The 22,390-nt window shown below is 40.6% G+C and overlaps 1 protein-coding gene across 2 annotated transcripts in view; it reads right to left on the bottom strand.

Moving 5' to 3' along the window:
- Positions 1 to 13,702, bottom strand: part of LOC118368484 (cGMP-dependent protein kinase 1) — a 37,401-nt gene extending 23,699 nt beyond the window's left edge. For both annotated transcript variants that reach the window (XM_035752636.2, XM_052491830.1), the window contains exon 1: positions 13,642 to 13,702. The gene's annotated coding sequence lies outside the window, so the exon portion shown is untranslated. The remainder of the gene's footprint in view (positions 1 to 13,641) is intronic.
- Between the last annotated feature and the right edge of the window lie 8,688 nt (positions 13,703 to 22,390).

The following is a 22,390-nucleotide window of genomic DNA, read 5'->3' as shown; positions in this document are numbered from 1 at the left end:
AAAGCTGAGGGGACCTTCTATTTTTAGAAGAGGCCATCAACCAGTTTCTCACGCAATTGCATAGCCTATAGGAATGTTGTGGAACATGAGCTCATGAGCTCTCATGAAGTGTTTGATTACATTTTTGATTACATTTGCATTGACAAGAGAGTGTGGAATTTGGAATTTGACTGCTGTCATGACCCGTGACCGCCGGTGTGGCGGTAATACGGTCAAGGTAGCAGCCCTAGCAGCCCTAATCATGGCTCTGTATAATACTGTACATTTGCAATCTTCTGGTTGCTAGTCCACCGCTCTAACCACTAGGCTACCCTGCCTTGAAGGTTTACAATCTAAGGTTAAACTAAGTAATTGAGTCTCCTCAACTTATCCAACAGCCACACCATTAATTACCAGATTCAGCTGAGGTCTAGAACTTAGGGAGATTTGTACCAAATACATTGCTCTTAGTTGTAGAGAGTACAGGACCAGTTTATTATTGGTCACCCATTATAAAACTGACTGCAACTATTTGTTTAGGGTTGCAGTGATTTCACTAGCTGTGGTTGCTGACACTTATTGGGTGTTGAATCATCAGTATACATGGACACATAGGCTTGGTAAAAAAAAAGGTGACAGGTCATTGGTAAAAATAGAAAAGAGTAGAGGGCCAAGAGAGCTGCCCTGCAGTACACCACACTTCACATGTTTAACATTAGAGAATCTTCCATTAAAGAAAACCCTCTGTGTTCTATTGGATAGATTGCCATATCATGGATTCAGAGCTGAGGTTGAAAAGCTACAAGACATACGTTTTTTCAACAACAGGTTATGGTCAATAAAATCAAAGGCAGCACTGAAATCTAACACTACAGGTACCGCAATCTTGTTATTATCAATTTCTTTTAACCAATCATCAGTAATGTGTGTCAGTTGACTGCCCTTCTCTATAAGCATGCTGAAAGGCTGTTGTTAATTTGTGTACAGAGAAATAGCATTGTATTTGGTCAAACACAATTTCTTCCAACAGTTTGCTAAGACCTGGCAGCAAGCTGATAGGTCAGCTGTTAGAACCAGTAAATTGAGCTTTACCATTCTTGGGTAGCAGAATGACTTTGGCTTTCCTCCAGGCCTGATGAAAAAAAAATCCTCTATACTCATATTAAAGATATGACATATAGGATAGGGTTTTTAGACTCAGAGTCTACCCTCCTTTCTAGCTTTCCATGTAAGTTGTAAACGCCAGGAGGTTTGTCATTATTGATTGATAACAATACTTGTCCACCTCTTCCACACTAATTTTACAAAATTCAAACTTACAAATGCTTTTCTTTCATTATCTTTCATGGTTTTATGCATGAATACGATGGCTCACTGTTCGTTGCTGGCATGCCCTGCCTAAGTTTGCCCACTAATCATTACAATAATTGGCAACATGAAATGGTTAAGTGAAGAATAAGCCATCTGATTGGATGAAATACGGAGTGGAATTGGTCTTTCTGCCCATCATTTCATATGAAGCACTATTTCCATCGTTCTGTCCATCATTGATCTTGGCTTCATAATACAGTTCCTTCTTTTTTTTGGAATAGTGTGTTATTTCAGACACGCTCCAGGAATCCCACCACACCACAGCGATCACATCATTATGTGCACGACAACGGCATGACGACAGAGGGAGCACAGTGTGGCAGCCAAAACAAGTCCTCTCGAATGGCCTTGGCCATAAAGCTTTCAGCCGTCCAACGTGATAAAATGAATGGTGGCTTTCCTGCAGAGAGAAAGGTGAATGGTCCACTCTTTTCTCCAGTGTTTGTCTGCTGTTCTGGGATTGCCTTCTTTTAGCCTTGCCTCTGGCTCTGAGCTACACAGACCGAGACAGAGACACACAGAGACCCAGACCACACACAGCGAGTGCTGCTGGGTCTGTGAGGAGGTACAGGCTCAGGCTACCATGCTGTGCACAGCACTCCATCCCCAGTCCCACTGTTTTACAAAGCTGGGTGTCATTCAAAACAGGAACCTTTTCATTGTCCTTTATATGATGTTTTAATTGTATAGGTGAAGCCACCTTTTCAATGTGGTGAAGGTATTTGTTCGGATTAGGAATAACTGGCATAGTATTGATCAGTGATTAATTATCTGTAACCAATGATATGGATCAATAATCTTCCTAAAAGATACTGATCCTATAGTCACGCTACTGTTAACCATTAATCAATATGATGAGGTAATGCTCTACTATACATTGTTTATTTTATGGCAGTAAAGGGTTAATCAACAACCCGCGCACAGGCTACAACTCTACTGTCTACTACCCTACGGGCTCCAACTCTACAGGCTCCTACTCTACAGGCTCCTACTCTACAGGCTACTATCCTACAGGCTACTATCCTACAGTCTACTAGTCTTTGGGCTACTACTACTACCATTTAGGCTACTACTACTACCCTACAGGCTACTACCCTACGGACTCCTACTCTACAGGCTACTACCCTACAGGCTACTACTCTACAGGCTGCTACCCTACAGGCTACTACTACTACCCTACAGAAAAACCCTATCGTAAGATCCAAGATGGCAGCATGTCAAGTTGTTTGTCTGTGACTAGTAGATTCTAACCGACTAATAACGTATTCATTTATGGTGGGGCAAATCCACAATTTCCTTGCTGTGTAGTACAAACTATTTTGTTTTGCTGGTGTAAAGATCGTGGGTCTCCCTCAACTCGGGCACATATTTTTTCCGCTATTTGCACTTCTTTACTTGAAGTTTACCAAAGTAACCCTCTCTCTGGATGGCCTGGGTTCTATCCTCAGCTCTCCGCCTGGCTGTCAGAGGCAGCTCAACAATCCCCAACACGTTCTCTCGATCGACCCCCACACCCAATCTACTAACACGTGCACAACCTCATACATTCACACAGTCCTGCTCTCCCCTTACCTTTCCTTGGCCTCTATTTCTTACATCTCTCAGAGAAAATGTCAATTTTCGTGGTATTGCTTTGTTCACTGACTACTGAACTCTGGAGAAAATGAACATTGTCGCTGTGGCTGTGTGAGTACATCGGACAATGTGCTCTCCTATCTATTAGACATTTTGTCTGCGGTAACTCGCTCTTTTCCACACAGTCCACTTGTCCAAGTGCCGATGCATTTGTGATTTTATTTATCCTTTATTTAACTAGGCAAGTCAGTTAAGAACAAATTCTTATTTACAATGACGGCCTACCGGGGAACAGGTGGGTTAACTGCCTTGTTCAGGGGCAGAATGACGGAATTTTACCTTGTCAGATCAGGGATTCGATCCACTAGGCTACCTGCCGCCCCAGATCTATGATGATGTGTACAGTACGAACTTGTGTCACTTACAAAGTCTAATGGTTTCAAATGACTGTTTTGTGTTGTCTGGAAACTCACTTGTAGAATTCGCTTGCAGTAGGTCTCTTAAAAAGAGAAGCCGTGCAAAGGTTATTAAACAGAGGTACCTACTTATTCTTCTTTTGTTGATATTTTTTATTTGTTATTTAACCTTTAATTTAATGTTGATATCATGGTAAAGTGCAACCTAAAACCCTGGCCCTGATGTGCAAATGTCTCCAACCCCCCTCTGATTTTAAATCTCGATCTGGTTTTAGTAAGTAGCCTGTTGTCAAAAATTGATGGGGTTAGGACTTGGGCTAAATACACTGATGCTGATGTAATTGTGTTTTCTGAAACCTGGCTCAGCAAGTCTATTCTTGATAAGAATATTTGTATAAATGGTTACAATGTGTATCGCACTGATCGAGTTAAGAAAGGTGGGGGTGTGGCTATATATGTAAAGACTAAATTCCTTGTAAGTGTGGCAAAGTCTGTAACTATTTGTAAACAGTTGAAATGTTTTGCTTTGAATCTTGAGGTTTCAAAGGGCCTCTCTATAACTGTGATAGGCTGTTTAAACCCCCTTTTGCTCTCGGTGATGCATTTTCTTCTCTGATGAACCTTATGTCTAAACTTCTTTACAGTGAAATGATCTTGATTGGTGAACTCAACTGGTGTTGGTTGAAGCCGGTGTCTGATGATTTAAAAATGTTTTGTAATTCTATGAATCTTACTCAGTTGATTAACTCACCCTCTCGCCCAAATCTTAAATGTCCAGAGAAATCTACCCTGATTGAATTTATGTTGACAAATGTATCACATAAATATTCTGGTGTTTTTTGTAATGATTTACGTGACCATTGTGCTGTTGCTGCTGTTAGAAATACTAAGGTTCCTAAGACAAATCCACGCTTTCTTCATAAGAGGAATTTAAAGAGTTTTAATGAGCAGGCTTTCTTTCATGATTTATTTTATTTTGACTGGAGCAGATTGAGTTTATTCCTGATGTGGAAACTGCCTGGAAATTCTTTCATTATGTTTTTTTTCCAAACAGTAAACAAACATGCCCCATTCCACAGGTTCAGAGTTAAAGGGAGAGATAATCCATGGTTTTCGTCTGAGCTGTTTTGTATAATTCACAAACGTAGTCTAGCCTGGGCTAAAGCAAGGAAATTATGTTTTGATACTGATTGGCTTCTTTTTTAGGCAGTTCCGAAAACAAGTGTTATTCTTTTCTCAGGAAGGCCAAGTCTGAATATTTTATGTCTGTTACCACTGATAACCTGAATGACCATGGAACGTTTTAAAGGCTATTAAGTCTATGTCTGGTAACAGTAATGTTAATGAATTACCGTCAAGGACTCTGTTGCTGTATATGACAAAATTGAAATGCTGAATTGGTTCAATGAGCACTTTGTATCATCTGGTAGGCTGTTTGAGTCAGTGTCCTCTGTCTCTGTACAGCCCTGTGTGGATGAACCAGTGAGAGCTGGTCAAACATGTAGCTTTTTGTCATTCTCAGTGCAAGAGGTACATAAAGCCCTGAAATCCTTAGATCAGAGAAAGCCTGCAGGTCCTGATCTTCTTGATCCCTGCTTTTTAAAACTGGCAGCTGATTCCACAGCTGAACCACTTACATAGCTGTTCAATCTAACCCTGGAATGTAATGAAATTCCAAAGATCTGGAAATCAGCATTTGTCTTACCACTTTTAAAAGGGCACTTTGAAAAGGGGGAGATCCAACTCTTTTAAATAATTATAGGCCAATCTCAAAGCTGTCACCCCTGGCGAAAATACTTGAAACCCTTGTTAGTGAACAGCTAAAAGAGTTTTATATAGTAACTATTTCTTCAATGTACCAATCGGACTTCAGGAAGAAGCATAGCACAATTACAGCAGCCATGAAGGTTTTAACTGATATCACTGAATCCCTTGACAAAAAACAGCACTTTGTCTCACTTTTTATTGACCTCTCTAAATCTTATGATACATTTGATCATGCTATACTGAGGTAGAGGTTGTCGAGCGTAGGTCTTTCAGAGCATGCAGTTGCATGGTTTGCTAACTATCTGTCTGATAGAACTCACGGCACTCAATTTTATGGGCTCGTGTCTGTTAAATTGTCTGTCTGTAATGGTGTGCCCCAGGGCTCTGTACTTGGTCCCATCTTATTCACTATTTATATTAATAATTTAGACAAAAATGTGCAAAATGTACAACTTCACTTTCATGTTGATGATACGTTTTTTTATTGTTGTGTCTCGTCTCTCACAAAAGCTTTCCAGAACTTGCAAACGGCTTTTTATAATGTTCAACATACCTTGTGACAATGGAAGCTTAACCTCAATACTGACTAAACTAAAATAATGGTGTTTTCTAAAGCAAGAAATAGACCTCTGAACCTTTCACCTATTACTACCCGTCAGGGCAATGAGATTGACACTGTAATCTCATATAAATATCTTGGAATTTTAATTGATGACAACCTCTCTTTTAAATTGCATATTCAACAATTTACTAAAAAATTGAAGCTGAAATTGGGATTTTATTTTAGGAATAAGGCCTGTTTTTCTTTTGATGCCAGAAGGAGGCTAGTATCAGCTACATTTATGCCTTTACTAGACTATGGGGATATTTTATATATGAATGCTTCCGCTCAGTGTTTGATATCAATTGACACCCTTTACCATGGAGCATTGAGATGTATTTTAAACTGCAAAACCCTTAAGCATCACTGCACTTTATATACCTGGGAGGTCTGGTAAATAAAGTGCACTTGTAGGCTCAGTCACTGGGATTCTTCTATTTACAAAGCCATTTTGTGTTTACTACCATTTTTTGGGGGCATTTTTATTGTTCAGAAACGTGGTGGGTACTCTCTTCATTTGCAGGACTTTATCGTGCTAACTGTTCCAAATGTCCGGACTGAATTTGACGAAAGGGCTTTATTGTACTCTGCGCCATCAGCTTGGAACGCCTTGCAAAATAATTTTAAACTGGAAGAACTTGTCCCGATTGGTGTTTTTAAATCATTGATGAAGGATTTTAAGGCTGATTCCCTGACCTGTCAATGTTTTTAATTTGCTGTTTAAGGATTTTGTTATACTCTTGTGAATTCTCTGTTTTTGTATTAGATTGCCTGTAGTTTTTAATCTTGTCTGTCTATAATTGTGTAATGACTTGGTGCAGACTATCTTGACCAGGAAGCTGGTTAAATGAGGGGAAATAAAATAAAAAATTCAGGCCACTACCCTACAGGCTACTACTACTACTATGCTACAGATACAACTACTACCCTACAGGATCCTAATCCACAGGCGACTACTCTACAGGCTACTACTACTACTCTACAGGCTACTACTCTGCTAGCTACTTCAACTAACCTGCAGGCTACTACTCTACAGGCTCCTACTCCACAGGCTACTACCCTACAGGCTACTACTACTACTACCCTACAGGCTACTACTCTACAGGCTTCTACTACTACGCTACAGGCTACTAATACTACTCTACAGGCTACTACCCTACAGGAAACAGCTCTACAGACTAGAACTCTACAGGCCACTACTACTACCATACAGGCTACAACTCTACAGGCTACTACCCTACAGTCTAATATTACTACTCTACAGGCTACCACTACTACCCCAAAGGCAAAAACTCAAGATAATACAACTACTCTACATGCTACTACTCTAATGGCTACTACTCAACAGAATACTACTACTACTCTAAAGGCTACTAACACTACTCCACAGGCTACTAACCTACAGGCTACAACTCTACAGGCCACTACTACGACCACAAAGGATACAACTCTACAGGCTACTACCCTGACAGGCTACAACTCTACAGACTACTACTCTACAGGCTACAACTCTACAGACTACTACTCTACAGGTCGCTACTACGTCCATAAAGGATACAACTCTACAGGCCACTACCCTGACAGGCTAATATTACTACCCGACAGACTACTACACCACAGTCTGCTATTACTAGTCTACAAGCTACTACTACTACTACTCTACAGACTACTACTCTACAGGTCACTACTACGACCATAAAGGATACAACTCTACAGGCTACTAACCTACAGGCTAATATTACTACCCGACAGACTACTACACCACAGTCTGCTATTACTAGTCTAAAAGCTACTACTACTACTACTCCACAGGCTACTAACCTACAGGCTACAACTCTACAGGCCACTACTACGACCATAAAGGATACAACTCTACAGGCTACTACCCTGACAGGCTACAACTCTACAGACTACTACTCTACAGGCCACTACTACGACCATAAAGGATACAATTCTACAGGCTACTACCCTGACAGGCTACAACTCTACAGACTACTACTCTACAGGTCACTACTACGACCATAAAGGATACAACTCTACAGGCTACTACCCTGACAGGCTACAACTCTACAGACTACTACTCTACAGGCTACAACTCTACAGACTACTACTCTACAGGTCACTACTACGACCATAAAGGATACAACTCTACAGGCTACTACCCTGACAGGCTACAACTCTACAGACTACTACTCTACAGGCTACAACTCTACAGACTACTACTCTACAGGTCACTACTACGTCCATAAAGGATACAACTCTACAGGCTACTACCCTGACAGGCTACAACTCTACAGACTACTACTCTACAGGTCACTACTACGTCAATAAAGGATACAATTCTACAGGCTACTACCCTGACAGGCTACAACTCTACAGACTACTACTCTACAGGTCACTACTACGTCAATAAAGGATACAACTCTACAGGCTACTACCCTGACAGGCTACAACTCTACAGACTACTACTACGTCAATAAAGGATACAATTCTACAGGCTACTACCCTGACAGGCTACAACTCTACAGACTACTACTCTACAGGTCACTACTACGTCAATAAAGGATACAACTCTACAGGCTACTACCCTGACAGGCTACAACTCTACAGACTACTACTCTACAGGTCACTACTACGACCATAAAGGATACAACTCTACAGGCCACTACCCTGACAGGCTAATATTACTACCCGACAGACTACTACACCACAGTCTGCTATTACTAGTCTACAAGCTACTACTACTACTACTCTACAGACTACTACTCTACAGGTCACTACTACGACCATAAAGGATACAACTCTACAGGCTACTAACCTACAGTCTAATATTACTACCCGACAGACTACTACCCCACAGTTTACTATTACTAGTCTACAGGCTACTACTCTACAGGCTACTACTCTACAGGATAATACTCAACAGGCTAATACTCTACAGAATACAACTACTACTCTACTACTCCATAAGCTACTACTCTACAGACTACTACTCTACAGGCCACTACTACGACCATAAAGGATACAACTCTACAGGCTACTACCCTACAGGCTACAACTCTACAGGCTACTACCCTACAGGCTACAACTCTACAGGCTACTACTCTACAGGTCACTACTACGACCATAAAGGATACAACTCTACAGGCTACTACCCTACAGGCTACAACTCTACAGGCTACTTATAAAACCTTACAGGCCAATACTCTACTGGCTAAAACTCTACAGGCTACTACTCCACAGGCTACTTATAAAACCTTACAGGCCAACACTCTACTGGCTACTACTCTACAGGCTACTACTCTACAGGCTACTACTCTAAAGGCTACTAATACTATTCTACAGGATACTATCATTACTACTTTACAAGCTACTAATACTACCCTACAGGCTACTACTCTACAGGCTACTACTACTACTCTACAGGCTACTACTACTACTCTACAGGCTACAACTCTACAGGCTACTTCTCCACAGGATACTACTACTACTCTACAGGCTACTACTACTCTACAGAATGACTAGAACCCCAAAATTGTATCATATTACTCCAGTGCTAGCCTACCCACACTGGCTTCCTGTTAAGTCAAGGGCTGATTTCAAGGTTTTACTGCTAACCTACAAAGCATTACATGGGCTTGCTCCTACCTATCTTTCCGATTTGGTCCTGCCGTACATACCTACACGTACGCTACGGTCACAAGACGCAGGCTTCCTAATTGTCCCTAAAATTTCAAAGCAAACAGCTGAAGGCAGGGCTTTCTCCTATAGAGCAACATTTTTATGGAATGGTCTGCCAACCCATGTGAGAGACGCAGACTCGGTCTCAACCTTTAAGTCTTTACTGAAGACTCATCTCTTCAGTGGGTCATATGATTGAGTGTAGTCTGGCCCAGGAGTGTGAAGGTGAACGGAAAGGCTCTGGAGCAACGAAACGCCATTGCTGTCTCTGCCTGGCCAGTTCCTCTCTCTCCACTGGGATTCTTTGCCTCTAACCCTTTTACAGGGGCTGAGTCACTGGCTTACTGGTGCTCTTTCATGCCATCCCTAGGAGGGGTGAGTCACTTGAGTGGGTTGAGTCACTGACGTGATCTTCCAGTCTGGGTTGGCGCCCCCCCCTGGGTTGTGCCGTGGCGGAGATCTTTGTAGGCTATACTCGGCCTTGTCTCAGGATGGTAAGTTAGTGGTTGAAGATATCCCTCTAGTGGTGTGGGGGCTGTGCTTTCACAAAGTGGGTGGGATTATATCCTTCCTGCTTGGCCCTGTCCGGGGGTATCATCGGATGGGGCCACAGTGTCTCTTGACCCCTCCCGTGTCAGCCTCCAGTATTTATGCTGCAGTAGATTATGTGTCGGGGGACTAGGGTCAGTTTGTTATATCTGGAGTACTTCTCCGGCTTTATCCGGTGTCCTGTGTGAATTTAAGTATGCTCTCTCTAATTCTCTCTTTCTCTCTTTCTTTCTCTCTCTTGGAGGACCCAAGCCCTAGGACCATGCCTCAGGACTACCTGGCATGATGACTCCTTGCTGTCCCCAGTCCACCTGGCCTTGCTACTGCTCCAGTTTCAACTGTTCTGCCTGAGGCTATGGAACTCTGACCTGTTCACCGGACGTGCTACCTGTCCCAGACCTGCTGTTTTCAACTCTCTAGAGATAGCAGGAGCGTTAGAGATACTCTTAATGATCTGCTATGAAAAGACAACTGACATTTACTCCTGAGGTGCTGACTTGCTACACCCTCGACAACTACTGTGATTATTATTATTTGAACATGCTGGACATTTATGAACATTTGAACATCTTGGCCATGTTCTGTTATAATCTCCACCCGGCACAGCCAGAAGAGGACTGGCCACCCCTCATAGCCTGGATCCTCTCTAGGTTTCTTCCAAGGTTTTGGCCTTTCTAGGGAGTTTTTCCTAGCCACCGTGCTTCTACACCTGCATTGCTTGCTGTTTGGGGTTTCAGGCTGGGTTTCTGTAGAGCACTTTGAGATATCAGCTGATGTAAGAGGGGCTATATAAATACATTTGATCTGATGATACTACTCTACAGGCTACTACTACTATTCTACAGGCTACTACTACTATTCTACAGGCTACTACAACTACTCTACAGGCTAATACTCAAAAGGCTACTACTCTACAGGCCACTACTACACTACAGGCCACTACTCTACAGGCTACTACTACTATCCTACAGGCTACAACTCTACATGCTACTACTACTGTTCTATGGGCTACTACTACTACTCTACAAGCTACTACACTACAGGCTTCTATCACTATTCTACAGACTACTACTACTACTACTCTACAGGCTCCTACTACTACTTTACAGGCTACTACTCTACAGGATACTACTCTACTGGCTACTACTACTCTACAGGCTGCTACTACTCTAAAGGCTACTACTCCACAGGCTAGTACTCTACAGGCTACTAATAAAACCTTACAGGCCACTCCTCTACAGGCAACTACTCTACAGGCTACTACTCTAAAGCCTACTGCTCTATAAGCTACTACTACAACTCTATAGGCTACTACTCTACAGGCTACTACTACTACTCTATAGGCTACTTCTCTACAGGCTATTTCTCTACAGGCTACTACTATGCTACAGGCCACTACTCCACAGGCCACTACTCCACAGGCCACTACCACTAATAATATATAATAATATAATAATATATACTAATCTACAGGCTACAACTCTACAGGCTACTATTCTACAGGCTACTACTCTACAGGCCGCTACTCTACAGGCTACTACTACTACTCTACAGGCTACTATTCTACAGGCTACTACTACTACTCTACAGGCTACTATTCTACAGGCTACTACTACAACCCTACAGGCCACTACTCTATATGCTACTACCCTACAGGATACTATTCTACAGGCTACTACAACTACTCTACAGGCTACTACTCTACAGGCTACTACTACTATTTCACAGGCTACTACCACATTATTATTATTACTACTACTATTCTACAGGCTACTACTCTACCCTACAGGCTACAACTCTACAGTCAATTACTACTCTACAAGCTTCTACCACTATTCTATAGGCTACTACTACTACTACTCTACAAGCTACTACTACTACCCTACAGGCTACTACGCTACAGGCTACTACGTTACATGCTACTGCTCTACAGGCTACTACTACTACTCTACAGGCTACTACTGCTACTATACAGGCTACAACTCTACAGGCTACTACTCCATCGGATACTACTACCAATCTACAGGCTACTACTACTCTACAGGCTACTACACTACAGGGTAATACTGTCACTCTACAGTCTACTATGCTACATGCTACTACTCTAAAGGCTACTACTACTCTACAGGTAAATTATACTATTCTACAGGCTACTACTATTACTCTACAAGCTACTACTACTACCCTACAGACTACTACTCTACAGTCTACTATTACTACCCTACAGGCTACTACTCTAAAGACTAATACTACTACTCTACAGGCTACTACTACTCTACAGGCTACTACTACAACCCTACAGGCTACTGCTCTATTTAGATATTCAATACTGCACTGTTGGGAATGGATGCAAAGCTTTCAGTAATTTACCAGACTCTTCAGTGATTAACAGAAAATCTATGCCAATCTGTTTATATCTCTAGTAATTTATACTTGAATAACTTTTTTTAAAAATCGTATTGTCCATATTGTACATGAGTTTCTAGAGAAAATAGCCTTATTAACTTCTTCGAGATAGGGGGCGCTCTTTTAATTTTTGGATAAAAAACGTTCCCGTTTTAAACAAGATATTTTGTCACGAAAAGATGCTCGACTATGCATGTAATTGACAGCTTTGGAAAGAAAAACTCTGACGTTTCCAAAACTGCAAAGATATTATCTGTGAGTGCCCCAGAACTAATGCTACAGGTGAAACCAAGATTAAATTTCATACAGGAAATGGTCCAGATTTTGAATGCCCTGTGTTCCAATGTCTCCTTATATGGCTGTGAATGCGCCAGGAATGAGCCTGCACTTTCTGCCGTTTCCCCAAGGTGTCTGCAGCATTGTGACCTATTTGTAGGCATATCATTGGAAGATTGACCATAAGAGACTACATTTACCAGGTGTCCGCCTGGTGTCCTCCGTCGAAATTATTGCGTAATCTCCAGCTCCATGCGCGTTCCATTTTCTTCAGAGGAGAAAGTCAACTGCCACGAATGATTTATCATCGATAGATATGTGAAAAACACCTTGAGGATTGATTCTATACAACGCTTGCCATGTTTCTGTCGATATTATGGAGTTAATTTGGAAAAAAGCTTGCGTTGTAATGACTTAATTTTCGGGTTTTTTCTTACCCAAACGTGATGAACAAAACGGAGCGATTTGTCCTACACAAATAATATTTTTGGAAAAACTGAACATTTGCTATCTAACTGAGAGTCTCCTCATTGAAAACATCTGAAGTTCTTCAAAGGTAAATTATTTTATTTGAATGCTTTTCTTGTTTTTGTGAAAATGTTGCATGCTGAATGCTAGGCTTAATTCTATGCTAGCTATCAATACTCTTACACAAATGCTTGTTTAGCTATGGTTCAAAAGCATATTTTGAAAATCTGAGATGACAGTGTTGTTAACAAAAGGCTAAGCTTGAGAGCTAATATATTTATTTCATTTAATTTGCGATTTTCATGAATAGTTAACGGTGCGTTATGGTAATGAGCTTGAGGCTATAAATAGGATCCCGGATACGGGATTGCTCGTCGCAACAGGTTAATGAAAAAGACAATCTAAGATACCAAAATGCTGGTAGTTTATTGGTAATCTTTACTTGTAAAGTTTCCAGTAACAAACCTCCCTTTACGACCCTACTGTTGGGAAGGGCATTTAAGTTTCACTTTACTTGTGTGAGTGTAACAAATAAATCTTGAAACTACTTACTCTCTGTCAATGACCAGGCAGGTGACAGCTTCAGCAGCGATCACATTAGCCGTCCTGATGTCCTCGCTGTGGGGACACAAAGTGACAACACATCAGTCTAAGGTATACCCACGTTCCTCACTCTTGGACGTAAGTCACTGTTCATTCAAAAAGTAATATTCATGTTAAATTCTAGTTAGATTTAGGGGACAATGTTTTCGAAAAAAATGTCAATAAGGATTTGCAAACATAGCATTCAACACATTCTATAAATTGTAAATAGTAATGATCGTAATCTCTACAGTTATCTATGCTGTCATTGGAATCCCCTTCACCGTAACCTGAAGAAATCTTCCCCCAATCACTTTAATCTGTGTCAGTGGTATCTATAATGACCTGCGATCCACCTGTGAAAACATCCACAAACTCTTTTAAACACACACACACACACACACACACACACCAGTCTGGCACTAGCTCAACTGATATTAGTCTGAGGGAGAGAGAGGGTCTTCTCCTAAATGATGCTTGTGAAAGGTCACATCCAGCAGCTGTGCAGCATGATAATTACAGAGAGGTAAAAGGGTTAATAACACACTGTCCATCAACACAGAGGGGATGGTACTTTAGAGCTACAACACATTGCTGAAAGAGGCTATCTATTGTAGGTTTTCCTGAGCCTAGAGTACCAGTAAATTGTTATCCCTAAAGAGCATCAACTGCAAGATATCAGTAAGAGACAAATATACCATGAGACCACTTCCGAAGACTATTAGACTAAGTTCTTATTGGTGGATGCATGTAACTGCATGTAGTGTATATCGCATCACTGAATGGGGGATGCCCAGATGATTTCATAAGGAACCAAAAATACACCTTGCTAGTAATACCATACAGCATACAACATGAATTGACATGAATTCAATAGGGTTACTTATACCATGAAATTGTTGAATACTTGCTTGTGATTGGCTTGAGTGGCATTCTAGAACATGCATTATGAACTCATTTCTAATGGCAAATGAACACATTTCTAGCAGCAACTCTGTTAAATTATAGACATGGAAGAAACATTCCTCCATGTGTCATAGGATACCCAGACACCCCATCTGATACCCCATCTTCCATGCAATCAGCTGGCTGCCCTGAGCTGTCCAGTCCAGACTGTCTCCATGGACCATACCAGTGAGACCAGGTGTATTCTTCTAGAGGATTTGACAGAACTATCTGGTGACAGAGGGGAAAAGCAAGAGGGAGAGAGGGAAGAATGAGAGGGGAATATCCAGCCCAGTGTAACAAACGAGCCCTCTCATAGACAGACCAGGGAGAACAGCTGTGATTTCCCCCACTGCTCATGGACGAGGCAACAATTCCCTGGATTTCACAAGAACATGCTGGGATTCAAAAGGCTCAGGCTGAGGTGGCCATTTCACACAGAATACATCACAGTTGTTGCTAGCCGACCACCCACCTAGCCTTACACATTCATTTCAATGCTTCAGTACACAGCTGATATGTGTAAGGCGCTACCTCCCAACGAGGGAGCAGGATGCCATTCTTCAAGCCAATTAGCACGTATCATGGCAGGGAGATGGAAACATCTACAGTACACTATAGACCACAGCTGCTATATCACCAGATACCTCCCAGTGAAATGAGAGGAGAGCTTTCTAGAGATAGGATGCCACATATCATGGCAGGGAGAGAGAAACATATCCCACATCAAACATTTTATAACTACTATGAGCTTCGAGGGAGGGTACTAGACAGGGAAATATATGTTTTTATTTAACATCGGCAAGTCAGTTAAGAACAAATTCTTATTTACAATGACGGCCTTCACCGGGCAAACCCGGACGACGCTGGGCCAATTGCCCTATGGGACTCCTGATCATGGCCGGTTGTGATACAGCCTGGAATTGAACAAGGGTGTCTGTCGGAAGCCTCTAGCACTGAGATGCATTGCCTTAGAGAGAGACAGAGAGACAGAGACAGAGAGAGACAGAGAGAGAGAGAGAGAAACATAGACAGAGGCAGTGAAAGTGGGCATTGATGCCGGCTAGATTGAGCCCGGCACAGCCATGCTCCAGAGATCAATTTGAGCCTTAGTAGACCGTGCCTTCACCGACGCCAATCAACAACCAGTGAGAGAGCAGCCCGGAGGAAAGGTTATGGTTGTCAATCTCACCGGAAATGTCTGCACAGAACAAAGACTAGGGGGAAATATAAATGCCATAGGCATTTAAGGCCTCAGTTTATCACAACCCAGCCAAGAAATTCCACAGATTAGGAGAGATGCCAGGAAAAACAAAGGCTTTGTAAAGTAGCTTAGAGCTGGTCAGACTGCTCATGCCAACTGCCAAACTGACTCCGGCGAAATTAGACATTCACTCTGCTGACCAGTCTGCTCTCTTTGGCTCAGTAGCTGGAAGGCTCTGGCGATGAATTGAGCACTGGTTGGTGCTAAAGATTCTTGGGCAAAGTCCAGGCAGGTACTGTATGTGTGGCTGAGAAGGAAAAAGAAAGATGCGTGTGTTTGTGTGCGTCCTGTGTGTTTGAGAGAGAGAGAGGAGTCCTGACATCTCCCGTATAGCCAATAATTAGCCTTAATGTGAGGGACATGGTGTTTTGTTTAAAGCAGATGTGAAAGTCCACTTAGCATACAACCTCCTCCACATCAAAGCCTGTAATCCACTTAAAACCATTTAACCACAAGGACTATAGTGCTGTCCTGTCTGTAGTCAACTCCTCACGACTCACTCCCCTCCTCCCCCAAGGCTGCTCGAGCATGCACATATCGCTAAAGATCAATGTCAGCGTCTTGGGTAAACAGCACGGCCCCTTTCTCAAGCACTGATTGATTTGCTAAACACAGTAATAATGGAGAAGACTGTGTGCTAATTAAGACAAAGGAGAGATCAAAGGGAGAGAGGCCGATTTGGAGATATAGCGTCTTTCAAAGTCTAACTAATACACCACCCTAGCTCATTATGTCCTAGCTGTTCAGGGCTGTGACTGCTACTCTGAACATCGAAGCAGCGTAGAACAAGATATCCTTGTCTTTGTTTGTTGTGTGGGAAAAAACAAGAATTGTAATGCCAATGAACTAACGGGAGGAAACCCCAGTGAGATACAATACATTTATAAGGTTTTCCAATTATATGGACACAATTTAAATGGTGTATTCAGTCTAGCAACAAAACACATACAGTTGCAGTCGGAAGATTACATAGACTTATGTTGGAGTCATTAAAACTCGTTTTTCAACCACTCCACAAATTTCTTGTCAATTAACAAACTATAGTTTTGGCAAGCCGGTTAGGACATCTACTTTGTGCATGACAAGTAATTTTTCTAACAATTGTTAACAGACAGATTATTTCACTTAAATTCACTGTATCACAATTCCAGTAGGGCAGAAGTTTACATACATTAAGCTGACTGTCCCTTTAAACAGCTTGGAAAATTCCAGAAACTTATGTCATGGCTTTAGAAGCTTCTGATAGGCTAATTGACATCATTTGAGTCATTGGAGGTGTACTTGTGGATGTACTTCAAGACCTACCTTCAAACTCAGTGCCTCTTTGCTTGACATCATGAGAAAATCAAAGAAATCAGCCAAGACTTCAGAAAATACAATGTAGACCTCCACAAGTCTGGTTCATCCTTGGGAGCAATTTCCAAACGCCTGAAGGTACCACGTTCATCTGTACAAACAATAGTACGCAAGTATAAACACCATGGGACCACGCAGCCGCCATACCGTTCAGGAAGGAGACGCGTTCTGTCTCCTATAGATGAACGTACTTTGGTGCGAAAAGTGCAAATGAATCCCAGAACAACAGCAATGGACCTTGTGAAGATGCTGGAGGAAACAGATACAAAAGTATATATATCCACAGTAAAACAAGTCCTATATCGACATAACCTGAAAGGCCGCTCAGCAAGGATAAAGCCACGGCTCCAAAACCACCATAAAAAAGCCAGACTACGGTTTGCAACTGCACATGGGGATAAAGATCGTACTTTTTGAAGAAATGTCCTCTGGTCTGATGAAACAAAAATAGATATAACAATCGTCGCCGGGAGAAGGAGAAGAGGACCAAAGTGCAGCGTGGTACGTATTCATAATCATTTGAATGAAGATGAATAAAAACTACAAACCGACAAATTAACAGTTCTGTAAGGTGCAACAAAAACACAAACAGAAAATAACTACCCACAACCCATAGTGGGAAAACAGGCTGCCTAAGTATGGTTCTCAATCAGAGACAACGATTGACAGCTGCCTCTGATTGAGAACCATACCAGGCCAAACATTGAAATACAACAACATAGAACACATGCCCACCCCAACTCACGCCCTGACCAAACTAAAATAGAGACATAAAAAAGGAACTAAGGTCAGGACGTGACAATAGAACTGTTTGGCCATAATGACCATCGTTATGTTTGGAGGAAAAACGGCTTGCAAGCCGAAGAACACCATCCCAACCGTGAAGCACGGGGGTGGCAGCATCATGTTTTGGGAGTGCATTGTTGTAGGAGGGACTGGTGCACTTCACAAAAATAGATGGCATCACGAGGCAGGAAAATTATGTGGATATATTGAAGCAACATCTCAAGACATCAGTCAGGAAGTTAAAGCTTGGTTGCAAATGGGTCTTCCAAATGGACAATGACCCACCCCAAGCATACTTCCAAAGTTGTGGCAAAATGGCTTACGGACAACAAAGTTAAGGTATTGGAGTGGCCATCATAAAGCCCTGACCTCAGTCCTATAGAAAATGTGTATGCAGAACTGAAAAAGCTGAACCAGCTCTGTCAGGAGGAATGGGCCAAAATTCACCCAACTTATTGTGGGAAGCTTGTGGAAGGCTACACGAAACGTTTGACCCAAGTTAAACAATTTAAAGGCAATGCTACCAAATACTAATTGAGTGTATGTAGACTTCTGACCCACTACGAATGTGATGAAATAAATAAAAGCTGAAATAAATCATTCTCTCTACTATTATTCTGACATTTTACATTCTTAAAATTAAGTGTTGATCCTACCTGACATAAAACAGGGAATTTTTACTCGGATTGAATTTCAGGAATTGTGAAAAACGGAGTTTAAATGTACATGGCTAAGGTGTATGTAAACTTCCGACTTCAACTGTACAATCTATAAAAACAACTTCTGTTCTCATTCTTATGCCTTAATGTGATTCATAATTGTTATTATTATCTACATTATTCAGTAGAACCATATTCAACTGTCTGTTTACACCTTCAGGTTTCAGATTGAAGTACTATACTTGATCTGTTCAAGCTTTCATGTACTATTCTTTCTGAAGAACAACAGAAGCTATATAAAACGTTTAGGTTGCAGCTCTTTGAAAATGTCTAGGTTGGTCAGTCCAAAATGGCTTTTTAATTCTGTTATGGAAATAATTGTATTTCCTAATTATCAAGTCATTTCTGGTTTCTATGCATTTAGTTTTCAATGTGGGCCAATTTATTGGTGAATTCTGAAAAGCTATTCAAGGATTGTTCCAAAGGGATGTGCTTTTAGGAAGTGGTATTGGTCCTTGTAGGATCCATTTCACTTTCTTCCATGTCATAATGTTAACTATGAAGTTGTTATAGTGTTCTTAACTATGAAGTTGTTATTGTGTTCTTAACTATGACGTTGTTATAGTGTTCTTAACTATGAAGTTGTTAAAGTGTTCTTAACTATGAAGTTGTTATAGTGTTCTTAACTATGAAGTTGTTATAGTGTTCTTAACTATGAAGTTGTTATAGTGTTCTTAACTATGAAGTTGTTATAGTGTTCTTAACTATGAAGTTGTTATAGTGTTCTTAACTATGAAGTTGTTATAGTGTTCTTAACTATGAAGTTGTTATAGTGTTCTTAACTATGAAGTTGTTATAGTGTTCTTAACTATGAAGTTGTTATTGTGTTCTTAACTATGAAGTTGTTATTGTGTTCTTAACTATGAAGTTGTTATTGTGTTCTTAACTATGAAGTTGTTATAGTGTTCTTAACTATGAAGTTGTTATTGTGTTCTTAACTATGAAGTTGTTATTGTGTTCTTAACTATGAATTTGTTATAGTGTTCTTAACTATGAAGTTGTTATAGTGTTCTTAACTATGAAGTTGCTATAGTGTTCTTAACTATGAAGTTGTTATTGTGTTCTTAACTATGAAGTTGTTATTGTGTTCTTAACTATGAAGTTGTTATAGTGTTCTTAACTATGAAGTTGTTATAGTGTTCTTAACTATGAAGTTGTTATTGTGTTCTTAACTATGAAGTTGTTATTGTGTTCTTAACTATGAAGTTGTTATAGTGTTCTTAACTATGAAGTTGTTATTGTGTTCTTAACTATGAAGTTGTTATTGTGTTCTTAACTATGAATTTGTTATAGTGTTCTTAACTATGAAGTTGTTATAGTGTTCTTAACTATGAAGTTGCTATAGTGTTCTTAACTATGAAGTTGTTAATGTGTTCTTAACTATGAAGTTGTTATAGTGTTCTTAACTATGAAGTTGTTATTGTGTTCTTAACTATGAAGTTGTTATAGTGTTCTTAACTATGAAGTTATTATAGTGTTCTTAACTATGAAGTTGTTATAGTGTTCTTAACTATGAAGTTGTTATTGTGTTCTTAACTATGAAGTTGTTATAGTGTTCTTAACTATGAAGTTTTTATTGTGTTCTTAACTATGAAGTTGTTATTGTGTTCTTAACTATGAAGTTGTTCTAGTGTTCTTAACTATGAAGTTGTTATTGTGTTCTTAACTATGAAGTTGTTATTGTGTTCTTAACTATGAAGTTGTTATAGTGTTCTTAACTATGAAGTTGTTATAGTGTTCTTAACTATGAAGTTGTTATAGTGTTCTTAACTATGAAGTTGTTAATGTGCTTCGCTCCATCATTGAAAACAGACACGTGAGAAGATTCTGGGGAAAAGCATGCACCTCTTCAATATGTACCCATTCTTCCTCTCTAGTGCATTAAACTATACGTTGTAAGTAAAAGCCTTGGGTTGTGTGTTGATACAACTCAAAGTCTGGGAGGTTAAAACCACCCTCAGATTTAGGGACATGTACAATTTATTCTATGAGTTTTATTTCCCCATATAAAGTCTGTTATGGCCGAGTATATATTTTTTTAAAGAATGTATTTTACAAAATGTCGATCTGAAATCTTTTGGACATCAGAGAAATGTTGAGGGAATTCTATTTGAGTCAGAAAAAGCATATGATATGATAGGTAAGATATACAAAACCTTGCAGAAAGTCTATCCAAATGACAATCTCTATTGGAACCAAGACTTAAAAAGAACTGATATTGGCACAAGATGGAGTGAGTGTTGGAACATAACCAACGAATATAAATGTTAAATTGTCCATTGTTCTTGTCAATGTATGTTTTATATTTGTAAATACATTTTTTTTTTTTATTTACCAAACTTCAAACTGTTGTAAATGTTAGCTTGGCCCATTGACGGTCCACCACTGAAGCCACCATGGCCACCTGAGGGCTGACATAGCTCGAGGGAACACCAGGAGGCACTGTCTCTTTCAATCACAGCTTGACACTGGATATAATAATCCCTCCCTCCCTGATACTTTCACCTCTCTCCTCTCTCTCGTCTCCTCGCTTCTAATCCGAGCTGGGAGCAGGTCACTGTGCCACAAAACCACTGTGCCTATCTATCTCTCACTGCCTCCAGTCAGCCAATCAAAACAGCCTATAGACTCCTAACGGACTACTGAATGATATAATGCGTGGTTAAGGACTACTCCTCGGCTTTATGTCAAAACCAAATTACCATTCTAAGCACTCGCTTTCAGGAAAATAGTTTAATGTCAAATGAGGTGACAAGAAAAGATTTGGTTTGAATATGTTTACTTCCCCTTTGTACTTATTATACATGAAATATCTGAATGCATATTCTGCTGCAGCATTAAAACATCCTGTTCAAAAGTGATCAGGTTAACACCTCATGTCAGAGTCTGAGCCTTCTCTTGCCCCGGAGATGATTAAAAGCCGAGAGGTGAGCTTTTCTAAATCTCACCGTTCACTTTCTACTGGCCTGAGGAGAACGATTCACCTTCCGTCATGCCTGTGAGAGCTTCCAGTCCATTTCCTCTCTAATAAAGACAGCTTAACCTGCCTTAACCCTGACTACTTCCTTTGTTAACACTTCTCTCCCCACTGGTCGTCACGACTCCTGGAATCAATAAAGCTCCTTCAGAGGTCGTGGCCTCCTGTAAACCCATCATATAGTTGAATCCCTCCTTTATAACGGTCCTCACGCCACACTGACTCAAAGACTGTCTGTCTGACTGTGTGAAAGAGGGAGCCCCAGGTCTTCATTCATTGACTTTACCAGTCAGTGTGATAGCTGCTCCTTTCTACACCTCAGGACCAATGACCTGATTAACATTGTTCCACAGTTATGCCAGGACAGAGAAGAATGGCTGAACTTCAGGTAGATATCATGTCAAGGGAAGAGCTTTTGTTAGGTTAACACAGTGACATGAAACCATTAAAAACAAAGAGTATTAATGTAATTGGAGCCGATTTGCAGAAAACCTTTTTTCTGTCACATTCACTTTTATCATTCATCTGTACTGTACTGCACATAAAGTAGGCTTGCATGTATAACTTTACATTGTAATGCAGTACTTCATCATACACCCCAACTGATCGACAGATTGGACTGTTCCACAATACTACCTCTCTTCCACGATACTACCTCTCTTCCACTATACA

Source organism: Oncorhynchus keta, chromosome 3 (assembly GCF_023373465.1).
Source record: "Oncorhynchus keta strain PuntledgeMale-10-30-2019 chromosome 3, Oket_V2, whole genome shotgun sequence".
NCBI lineage: Eukaryota > Metazoa > Chordata > Actinopteri > Salmoniformes > Salmonidae > Oncorhynchus > Oncorhynchus keta.
The sequence above is the reverse complement of the archived record's forward strand: the minus strand, read 5'-3'. Positions and strand labels throughout refer to the sequence as shown.